The 12486-nt window shown below is 39.0% G+C and overlaps 1 protein-coding gene across 22 annotated transcripts in view; it reads right to left on the bottom strand.

Moving 5' to 3' along the window:
* The window catches only part of BAZ2B (bromodomain adjacent to zinc finger domain 2B), a 296772-nt gene that overhangs the window by 177358 nt on the left and 106928 nt on the right, over nt 1–12486 (bottom strand). The window contains exon 1 of one of the 22 annotated variants that reach the window (XM_042447128.1): nt 35–330. The exons of the other annotated variants lie outside the window; for them this stretch is intronic. The gene's annotated coding sequence lies outside the window, so the exon portion shown is untranslated. Of the gene's footprint in view, nt 1–34; nt 331–12486 lie in introns of those variants that run through there. 22 annotated transcript variants of the gene reach the window in all.

Below are 12486 nucleotides of genomic sequence, written 5' to 3'. Positions count from 1 at the left end.
ACAGGCGAATAGAGATGTAATACGAACAGCTTACTGTGGATAGTGGTTTAATCAGGAAGTAGCCATTATCCTTTCGATACAGAACAGTGACAGCTCTCCAAAACAACAAGCCGTGATATTTCTTTTTTCCAGTTAAGAGGAATGAAAGAACAGACACTATTGTATCCCAGCTCTACTGACCCCAGAGGTCAGCAGATGTCTATTATCAAAAGCTATCAAGGAAGCATAATCCGAAGCAAGCATTTACAACCATTCTATTTGTGGAAACACCTAAAAAATCTCTCCAACACAACCTCTCTCTCCCTCCTTATGTTACTCACAAAACATGGCTGTCTTATTCAGAGATTAGCAATTATTGTAATGAGATACTGCCGGAGAGGGTCAAATAGTACTTCCTGCAGTTTGCACATCTTGATTTCCTGGTAAACAAACTGAAAGGCAGGTGGAGCACTTAGATCACCAGTAAACATCCCTACTCATGTGATCAAAACCAACCCAGGTGAAGTATGTGGCTTGCAAAATATAAGGTAGAAATTGTTCTGCTGAACTCTGGCAACACCCATGAATTAAAAAACACACTCCACAAGCAAAAGGCTCACCTCCCCCCCCCCTTTTTTTTCCTTTGACAAACAGATCACTGGAAATTTTTGTTCTGTCTGATCCTTGTTACCAAAAGAAAAACTTTTAAAAAAATTTAAAAGGACAGGAAACTGAAATCTCCTGAAATGTAAGCAAAGCTTAAATGTTCACCCGTGATATAAAAGTAGCCACTGCCAAACTTCTCAGAGAATAAGGAAGCTGCATCAAGCTTCAGATAGAAACACAGTATATACAAATGTCTGCTTTGAAAGAGAGGGGGAAGCGATTGTATAAAAAAGAAATGCTGAATAGTTCCAAGTATAAAGGTTATGCACCGGGTCCTTTTCATTTTAATTCTGTTGTTGCTGCTATGTGGCTTCAAATCATTTATGACTTAATGGTGATCATAAAACCTATCTTGGGGTTTTATTGGTAAGATTCTTCAGAGAGGATTTGCCATTGCCATCTTTTGAGGCTGAGAGTGTGTGGCCAAGGTTACCCAGTGGGCTTACAAGGCTGAGCCAGGATTTGAACCCTGGTCTCCAGAGTTCAATGCTGAAACCACTACACAACACTGACCCTGTTATCACATATATTACTGGTAAATTAACTCCTTGAAGTCTGGTTTCCAATAGCCACATGAGGACCTAGCCAATATAATACACACACACACACACACACACACACAGCGCCAATATAAAATCACAGCACTGACATTTTCAGTTACTAGACCACACAGAATCAAAGCACTATGGTCCTGTCAGACCATCCCCAATGAAAATTCCCACTAATAGCCTACTTAGCTGAATGGACCACTGTCACATTATATATGGATGAAAATATCTTGAGATGTCTAAAGATAACAGAAGAATGCTAGCCATTCATAAATGTTAAATTCTGAGTATATCTGAGCAGCAATGAGAATAAGAACCTAACATCAGCTTAAGGAGCATCTTGCCTTTGAATAAACCAGCATCCACTGGATTCTAGTGAGAGCAAAAATGTATCATATCATTGGTATGGGGCAGTGATGGCTGATGGTTCCCATGACTAGATGGGTGGGTGGGTGGTTAGTAAAGGGGTTAATCCAAACTTTAAATGAGCAATGTGGGGCACTGAATCTGTTTTGGAAAGATGGCTCAACACCTTAGACAGCTCCTTAAAGGTTTTGGTGAAGACCAGCAACAATTCACTGACCCACTGATACAGCAACCACCAGCCACCACTGGCAAGAAACTTTCACCAAAAGTGGTACCCCACCACATGATACTATCATGACGTGTTGCATCATCAGCATCATATTGCTTCACCAGTGCTGAATATCTTGATATTAGCAAGGAAATACCCAAGATGATGACCCTACAACACCGGGAAGTATCATAGGTGCTGTGGCAAGAGATCCTGTCATGGAGATAACACTTCAGTGGCACGGGTTTTTTTATTGAGTAAAACATAACACTTGCCTCATAAGATCTCACTCTCTTCAAACTAATCTCTCTGTCACCAAGCCTATAAGCCAAATTGCACAACCTATTAATGCCTATTAACCCCTTTAGCTTCCATTTCTGTTTAGGTTTTTTTAACACTAGGGGCAGTGGATATAATATTCATCAATACCACAGCATGTAGAGAAAGGAGGTTTAATTCTCTTTTTCCCAGCTGCAAATTTCATCAAAATCATCCCCTTCATTAGAAACTGCAATAAAACTGCAACATTTTTCATACGGCTAACGGCAACATCTGTGAATCTGTGTGACCGGCCTTTCTGTCTGGAGTGCAACTAGGGGAAGAAAGGGTTAAATCTCTCTCCAAGCATACTGTTGCCCTATGAAAATCAGTGTGTGCGTGCATGCACACACACATGCATTCATGTACTTAGCAGTATTTTTTAAAAACAAACAAACTCAGATATAGTTTCTGACAATGCATTTAGTGTCGCACATAGTTTGACCCCTCAGCCTTTGGAAACTAATCAGAATGAACCTTATTACAAGTGATACAAATCCAATGTACTTTGATAGCCCAACAGATGGTAAATCTGCTACAGGCAAGCCATAGATAGAGGACATAGCTTCCTGGAAAAGGACTAAATTCTTGTGAGAAGAAAGGAACTGTTTTATCTTCCCTCCCCCTGCATTAAAATATTTAAAGAAATCTTGGCAAATAATTTCACCATGCATTTATATTTCACCAAATAGTAAATATTTGGTAAACATTCTTTGCCACAGAGGTAGGTAGAATTTAGGTTTGTGTACAGATGCATCACAGCCTTATATTGCACTATGCAGGTAGAAGGTCATTTTCCTACTTCCCTCCCAGTGCAAACACATCAACTTGGCCCTTCATAATCCACTTTCTCCATGTTTACCATCAGATCTAGATATGCTTAAAATCATTTTTTAAAAACCAAAGATCTCCTGAATGCCTTAAATAGTGATTTCTTGAATCTCTACAAAATGTGTCTCACTTGGTCTTCTTACTAAAGTCTTTAGCTTGATGGGTCTTTCTCTGGCTTCTTGTTAATCTGCACATTCATCTATAATTTCTACAATTACTCCTATATACTTCTGTACATTCCTCCATTGTTCTTTTAAGTGATGATGGGAGAGGTGGGAAAATATAAATAAATTATTATTATTATTATTATTATTATTATTATTATTATTATTTATATAAGTAATAAACCATAACACCTGTAATCCTACACAACAACTGTCTTGTACAAACACATCATCCAAAGGAAGCTGCCAGCTAGAAATGCATGGTAAAGTATGATGAATCATATGGAGAAAAGTAGACTTGTGTACTAATAAGTGAAGATTTTATTTTTCTGCCGTTTTCCTCAGACATGCCCAATTTTCCTGGCATAGTGGGAGAAGCAAATGAAGAGGTGCTGTGGTGTCAGGAGCATGCACTATTCAATATCACTGCAGGGTTTGGGGATTAAGGCAGAACATGTGAATCACTACTTCATTACTTTCTAAATATTTTCCAAGGGAAGAACTTCTGCTCCTGAATCTAACAATTTTGATGTAATAAGACTAGGATCTCACGATTTGTGTTACTGCACACATTCCACACACCAGTGCCCATTGAGACACTGGGTACAACTGTTATGTGCATTCAAATATGAAACCATCCCACACAGTTCACTAAACCCAGACAAAACATTATCAATAAAGATTTGAAAATGGTGCCAATTAATGAGGACACAAACAAGGAATGAAACAGGGGAAAAGAGGCTGGGAAGGTAGGTATAGGGATTTCACCTGTCCTTTGAACAAGCAGGGAGTGCACACACTTGGTTAAACAACATCCAAACCACTTTCAGATAAAAACTGATTTATATGGAAAGAGTGCCATAAAATGTTTTGGGTGGACTTTGGAGACACTGTTGTTGTTGTTAACTGCCCTCGAATCAACCCCAACTCATGGCGAACCTGTAAATGAGACATCTCCAAGACCACCTTGTCCTCCACTACTTTGCTTAGGCCCTGCAAATTCATTCTTGGAACCTCTTTGATGGAGCCTAGCCATCCGGCATGCGGACTTCCTCTCTTTCTACTTCCCTCCGCCTTTCCTAGCATTATTATCTTTTCTAATGAGTCATGCCTTCTCATAATACAACCAAAGTATGACAGCCTCAGTTTGATCATCTTAGCTTCCAGGAAGATTTCAGGCTTGATCTGTTTAAGGACCCACTTGTTTCTCTTTTTGGCTGTCCATGGTATTCTTATCACTCTTCTCCAGCAGCACAGCTCAAATGAATTGATTTTCTTTTTATCCACTCTCTTCACTGTCCAGCCCTTACATTCGTATATGGTAATGGGGAATACAATGGCTATCAAAGAAATAAATGTGCTATCAAATAAATACGGTTAGGCTTGAAGACTGTAGTGCCACAGCAATGCCACAAATTCTCACATTGTGCTGGCCCTGTGAAGTGTGTGACAATGAACAATTGCAGCTACCTCAGGAGTCTGTTGATACAATAAGTATACACCCAAGATGAATCACATTTGTCATCAAGTCCATGCAAGTCCCAATTGGCACTGGATGCTTGTGTGATGCACTTTAAAAATCTACTTCTGAACATGCAATGATAGGTGTGTGTGTGTGTGTGTGTGTGTGTGTGTACATGTGTACGTATGTGCATACAAATAGCCAAGTTATGTCCACCCACTCCACTCACATCTGAATGCTTAAAAATGATCTGTGGGAAAATGTATTTCCCAACCCAAATGGGAAGCACTCACCCACCCAGGATGTAACTACACTGTAGTACTAAAGCAATTTGACACTACTTTAACTGCCATTACTCTAGCCTACAAAATCCTGGGATTTATAATTTAGTGAGGCAACAAAGATCTCTAACAAACCAGGCTAAATACTTCACCAGACTACAAAATCCAGGATTCCACAGGATGGAGCCAAACCATTTAAAGTGGTATCAAACTGCTTTGTTTCTGCAGTGTGGAAGAACAGACAGTCTGCTCTCCTAAATCTGTCTCAGCTGGCCCTTCAGCTCCCCAAACACATTCCCCTCTTCTCTTTAAAAACACACTGGGCACCAGAGGTTGTTTTTTGATGGCTAGGCAAAGTTATTTTATCAGTCTTCTTGGAACAAAAAGGTTACTGTCCTGCAACTTTCAGGAATCTCTCAGACAGGATCGGATATTATAATTCCAGAAAGTTCTTTGACACTTTAGGACCCTCTGGGGTGATCAGTCATTTCCTAATGGAAGGGATCCCAATATTAGTGAATCACAAGTCTGATTCAGCATGGCTAAAGAGAGCACAAGAGTCCAGGGTCTGCTGTTTCCAGCACTCATCTGACTAGGAAATAGACATGACCTGGGGCAATTTCCCATTTCTCAATAGGAAGGCCACCAGTATTCAGTAATGTAACAGTAGAAAGAAATTAATTTTAATACTAAGACAACGTGGACAGTGGATACTTGCCATGTTTCAGAAGAAACCTGCACTCCTGGATCCCCACCCCTAGGGATTTGCAATTCTCTTCTTTAAAAAGGTGCATCCTTTCCGCATTCTTTGTTTAGAATGAAAATGTGAGTGTTTGGCAACTAGAGGTAGGGTTGTTGTTGTTTACCCAATTGGCAGCAAGTGGGTGGAAAGTTGTAACAAAATGTCTAGCTCACAAAGGGATCCATAGGATGGGTGCAATTACCATAAAGACCTTCAAAGCAGTTAATCACCCTTGTAGGTATGCCTGACTCCATTATATTTTCATAAATGTGGGCTGAAATGTCTTGGAAGAAATTTTTCAGAGAAGCTTTCTGATCATTTTCTTTTCTGCCCCCTCTTTCCCCTTCTCCCACACTGGGGGTCATTTTGAAGAACATTCTACATATAGATGGGAGAGAAGCAGCTGCTAACCTCGTTGAGGTCCTGGGATGACCTTAAATTATGCTACTATTCCTTGAAGAAGCAGACAAATTAACCTGATTGAATACACAAAGAGGCCATGCTGCTGCTGCTGCTGCTGCTGCTGTTGCTAATGATGATGGTGATGATGGGACACCCTACCCTTATGAAACACTTGAGCAAACGTCTTATCCACATAGAGAATATTAATGAAAAATATTACTCTCAATTTCATAGTAGGATACAGAATTCTTGGGTGGTCACTTTTGCTCAATTCTTTGCTGTTGGTTTCATAGTCAGTGGTAGACCTTCTCTCAAGCTTTAGGCTTCAGCAGCTGTAGTCCAAGAGTGTACTGGTTTGAGTGTTGGACTATGATTCTGGAGATCAGGGTTCGATTCCCCACTCAGCCATGGAAACTATGGGTGAGACACACACTCCCAGCCCCAGAAAACCCCGTGATCGGTTTGTTGTAGGATTGCCATAAGCCGGAAACTACTTGAACACATACAAGAACATCTGCAGTTCATCTGTGGCTGAAACACAGAGGCTGCTCAGCAATAACTCAAGTTCAGAGTGACCAATGTCCTCCTTTCCCAGGATATGTCCTACATTCAGACTTCTGTCCAGGAGTTCTAAAATGTCCTACATTTTGAGCATGACTAAGAAGCATTACCAGTAATTTATATTTATATAAATTAATGTTTTTAGTTTTGATTTTGGAATGCCCTACATTTATCTTGAATGTTCTACATTTTGTGGAGCCTTGTCCTCCTTTGTAGTTATCACTCCCTGTGCATCCATGTTTTTCCTACCATACCTTTTATATTAGCCCATGGCTTGTGACAGTTTCTAAAGCATAGCAATCCTATGGGAGCAGTAGAGAGAAAGCCCTTGGCAGAAGATAGGATGTAAAAGGAAAGTAAGTACAAGCACATCTCAGTTATCAAAGCCTTTGACAAAGAAGCTCCTTTTTACAAAGGTTTTTTTTATGGGAGGGCACCCAGCCTCCCTGCATTTTAGTTTTCTGTCTAGCTGGAACTTTTTTGCATCATTGGCATGAGCAGAGTGGCAATGGAGGGCTGGAGAAAGACAGACTTTCAGTGCTGGACAGCAGTAGTGTGTCTGTAGTAAATGAAACAAAGCTTGACGTGGAGAAGAATGGGATTCTACTGTATGTGGTGCTGCCAGAATCACTTACTGCACATGTGTAAAGAGCAAAACAGAAAGAAGAGTGGAAAGCAGATTTGCCTGCTTTACTAGCTCCCCCGGCATGTTAACAAAGCATAGATCTAAAAGTTTGGCTACCAAAATAGAAATCGTAAGGAAAAGCTATTGAAAGAAAAAAAAATCACCCCAGAAGGCACTTTGGAAGAAGCTTTCAAACAATCTGTATAAGATTTTTTTTAACCCATACAAAGCTTATGTGACCAGGTAGTTTCATTTCATGTGTGTTAGTTTTGAATATAAAGTTTGTTGAAACATATTGAACTGTTCTTCCTTTTTATGGTGTAGGAACCTATCCCTATTCTTTCCATGTTATTTCCATTTCTGGTACCAAAGTTTCTGTTAAAGAAGTAAGGCCCAGGAATCCATGTACTTGTTAACTGTGGTATGTCTGCATGCCAGTTAGAGGGCTTCCATGGTTTCCCTTCTTTGTCAGAAGGATGTTAGGGGAATAGGAGGGATCTATTATGCTAGCCACATAATCAACTCCCTTGATGTGCCCCTTCCTTCCCCTTGTCATTATTAGAGCACCAAAAATAGGATAATAATAATATTTTGACTGCAATGAAGGAACCCTTGTCTTCGTGCTTTTTCTTTGCTCACAAAAAAATAAAAAGAGGTCTACGATATCTTATGGTCCCTAGGATGTCTCAAGGATGACATGAGGATGTCTCAAGGATGATATACATCTTTTAGCCTAAGTCTAAAACCATACTCAGAGAGCCAGTGTGGTGTAGTGGTTTGTGTGTTGGACTATGACTCTGGAGACCAGGGTTTGATTCCTCACTTGGCCATGAAACCCACTGGGTGACCTTTGGCAAGTCACATGCTCTCAGCCGCAGGGGAAGGCAATGACAAACCTCCTCTGAACAAATCTTGCCAAGAAAACCCCATGACAGGTTCGCCTGAAGGTTACCATTAGTCAGAAATAACTTGAAGGCATGCAACACACACAAACAAAATGACACTCAGAGAAACATGGAGATCTTTGGCCCCTCCCATGCCAATAACAAAGTCTGTATCCAAGCTCTTCAGTGTATGTTTTTGGGGAGATGAAGGTGGCTCTGTCCTCCTCCACATACAGTGAGTTCTGTTCTTCTACAATAGTAACATATTATAAAAAGAAAGTCACACTACACACTTCTTGCAACAGCACTTTAAAATGTTTCATCAGATTTAAGGTTAAAAGGTACTGTATTTTGATTCTAAAGCTTCTGTATAGAATTTCCACAGGGTAGTTTATATCTAAAATTTCTATTAATGTGATTTTCTGATTAATATTATTACTCTGCTTTGGTATTCTGGTGTTTTGACTCACTGCTTAAAGCTATTAAGCTTGATTTTAATCAGATGCTAATTATTTGATACCCCGGTCACATTGACCTTTAACATGCTATCTAGGAGAACAAACTCCCAAAATAATAACAACATTTGGGGTTTAGAGTTTAGCAACACTTTAAATCATTTCACTTTGAATCATTGGCAGCCATGTTATTATTTAATACATTAATGGGTCTAGCCAATGTTACCATCCATCATGGTATTTGTGGCAGGGTACATGCAATTTCCAGGCCGTCTTCCAGATAGTGTATCTATACCAGCTTTCTCAGCCTTTGTACCATGGAGAAACCTTTGAAATAAATTTCAGATTTCAGGAAACCTTTGCAAAAAACCATATTTACAGCTCAAAACAATACTAATCTGTTCTCTCTTGCAGAGCTACTAGTGACTCTTGCATACTTAATATTTTCAGAAATGTAATGTACATTTAGCAAATAAGTCTATGGCATCCCAGGATACTGTTTGATGGAAATGACAAGTGAAGTGGGATGAAACTACATCTTAACTGCATCTGAAGAAGTGGATTTATATCCATGAAAGCTTATGCTAAAATATAAATGAATTCATCTCAAAGGTGCTGCTACATTCTTTTTCAACCCCTCCCTCCCTCCTTTTTTATGTTGCAAGAGACTAACACCACTACTTCTTTGAGGCTTCAGCAAGGTGTCTCCTTCATGAGCTCCTCTAACCACCCATGAAACAGTAAAGCATTTACGCTGTTACTAGTTTCACTGATGTGTTACTGCACCTGATTTACACAATATCACCACCACATGACATTAACTCTGCTTCAAAACTGTCACAACAAACCAGCCACTTTTTAAAAGACGAAAACCTATATCCCAAGTTTCTACTAGAGTAGATCCATTGAATCAATTAGGCCCTAGTGAGTGAACATTTATGTACGTACCCTTGATTCAGTAAGTGACTTTGAAACATTTTAAAACATTTTACATTAAACATTTTAAACACAAGATTTCCAGTAAAAAATATAGCTTTAGTCTTTATCAAAGTGGTACAAGAGCACAATATTGGTGCTCAAACATTCAGAGAATTATGCTGGGTTGAGGAGAATCTAGTATTAACAAGGCAGTCCACTGGTGATGTTGCACTTTTTTCTACCAGCTTGTTATCATCTGAGCTGGATTTGAATCAGGAACTCAGAGAATGAAAATCAGCCCCCTTCCTTCTTTTTCTTTTTTTCATTTTTACCCTGGAGAAATACAGAACTATTATAGGGAACTCTTGCATGAAAAATATATTTATATCTAACATTATTTATTTATTAATTAAATCACAATTTCTTGCAAAACCACTAGCAAATACTCAAGGAACCCTAGGGTTCCAGGGACCCCTGGTTGAGAAGCCATGCTAGAAGTAATGCACTGTATCCTCTCTGAAGTCCGGCTTACTATATTTCTTCCTATATGCTATGACAAAATCAGAACATGGCAAGGTAAGCATTTTAACTGTAATTTTCCACATTTGCACTACTGATGTTGTTGTCCAGAAAAAGCATTCAGATTCCAAGCCAGTTAGAGAATATGGGCATCTATTTATTTATTTTTTATTTTACCAGATATAAGGAAATTACATCCCTGTATCAGCTTCATACGGAGATGATAGGAAAAGATTGTATCTGAATATTTGCTATTATACAGATTAATAAAGCTCTGCTTTCTTGGAATGACAGTGTTCAAAAGGTTTTCAGCCTAACGTCTCTCCCATAGCACAAGAAAAAAGGAGCTGAATTCACACTGACTATCTCCACTGTAATGCTAGTTAATTTATACTGGATTGTATGTATTAAAATATTCATTAATATACAGCTCTTAAAAGCTTTAGAGGGGGAAGGGGGGCACAGAATCCAAAGCTCTGCTTTTTTTCTAGAAAATTCATAAACGACCATGAAAAGCAGTAAATATATATCCTTTCCTTTATCCATCAACAGAAAATAGACACACAGCCTGTGAGAATATTCATTTTGCTGCAGAAGAACAGACATTGCATAACAATGAGATTTGCTAATGAAATCAACCATCAACCTGGAATACATATGTATTAAACCAAGACCTCTGTGTCATTTTCTTTTTGCATCGTTTGTTCTTTCTCCGATTACCCCCCCCCTCACCGCTTTCCGAATTTTGTTCCCCCCCCCCATTCAGTTTGCACAGCTTCAAACACAGCACTACTGCACACCATTGTGTAAATATTATAAATGCAGCACTTTTTATTTTAACACTTCCCCCTTGCTAAATGTAGATGCCAACTGCACAGGTTCCATCAGCATTGTTAATGTACCCTTGAAGGAAAAATCAATGGGTACTAAGGAGACAAAAGACGTTTATTTCTTTGGGAAACTGTTGGGAATATTTCTTATCAAAACTGTTTGCCATTCACATTGTGTAGATGCATGCGGCCACTTACTAATATATAAACCCATATGGAAAGTTTAAGAACAAAAAGAGCATGAATTAATACTTGTCTTCTTTGTCCTCTAATAACTACAGATGACTGTACTAAAGAACTATAATGTGCAATTACCTTTTAATTTATTGATACACAAGGAGAACACCATCTTATTGGGTGTTATTAAAATAACCTTAAATACCCTTATGATATTGCATCCTGTCTCCTGGTTATACATGCAGACATATATCTTAAAGAAACAGAGTTCTAAATACTATTTGTAAATTGTCAGTGGACAACAGTGTTCTTTTGAACATGTAAAAAATAAAACCCTCCAACATGTAGGTTTTAGGTTTCCAAAATATATTGTTAGAGTGTATAAACTAGGTTTAATTAACAACTAAGAAAATGATCAGTACATCCTTCTGGTGGTGTAATTAATCCTAATTCATGGCACCCATAATTTTTGAAATAGCTGCATTGCTACTAACTAAAGGAATAACTCATCAACCACTGCTACCATAGAACCCTAATTCAAACTGACACAGCTTACGAAGGCATCTGCATAAACTACACCGGAATTCATGAAGAAACATTGGTTGGTAAAGTGCACTTGACCAATATACAGTCCCTGTCTTGGCTGCCTTTTCACTAATTCTAATTCATACCTAAAGCTACTTCCTAATTAAAACACATACTAACAATATTATAATATGTATAACAACTACATATAATAATATATTAGGCTACTACTGTCCTCAGTCTTGCTCACATGATGCTGTCTAGTACAACAATTGAAGTTTAAAAAAACATCCCACACAGTTGCATCCTGGCATCCTTGCCCAAGCATAGGCACTATGCCTGGGGTGAAGAAATTGTTTCCTGACTATCCTAAGCAATTCTGTGCTGGTGTAGCACAATTTTGGAGTAAGTTAAAAATGCAATCATCCCTAATTTAAGATTTCATGTGAGTATCTATAGAATAATCTGGCCTGATAAACTGGAAACGGAATATTTGTTGGAGAAATAAAAGCACAAAATGAATAGCAAAATTAGAAGTCATAAAATAAAGGGGGGTGTAGAAAGAGGATTCTCAAGAGGTTCTGCAGACAACAGACCTGTGAAACTATGGAGCTTATCACATAGGGCTCAGGGAACACAAATGGTGTGGAACAGAAGGGAGAGGGAAGGGAAGGGAACAGGGAAATCACCCATATTACCACACGGGGGAACGCCACTGAGGCTGCCGGAAGTCCCCTATCCATTCCCCATCCATACCACAGGAGGTGATCTTCAAGAACTGTTCATAATCATCCTTCAAAATTGCCTCCTATGGGACAGATAGGGAACAGACTGGGGACTTCCGGCAGCATCGGTGGCATTCCCCCGTGCGATAATATCACTATTTCCCCATTTTGTTTCCTTTCCACTCCCTTCTGTTCCTCACCATTTGCATTCCCCAAGCTCCGTGCAATAAGCTCTTAAATTGCATAAACATGGGCCCAAGTGAGAATCCAGCTTGTTTTATGAAACAAGAAATGCCCCTT

The sequence above is a fragment of the Sceloporus undulatus genome, chromosome 1 (genome assembly GCF_019175285.1).
Source record: "Sceloporus undulatus isolate JIND9_A2432 ecotype Alabama chromosome 1, SceUnd_v1.1, whole genome shotgun sequence".
NCBI classification, from domain to species: Eukaryota; Metazoa; Chordata; class Lepidosauria; order Squamata; family Phrynosomatidae; genus Sceloporus; species Sceloporus undulatus.
This window is presented reverse-complemented; position numbering and strand designations above follow the sequence as displayed.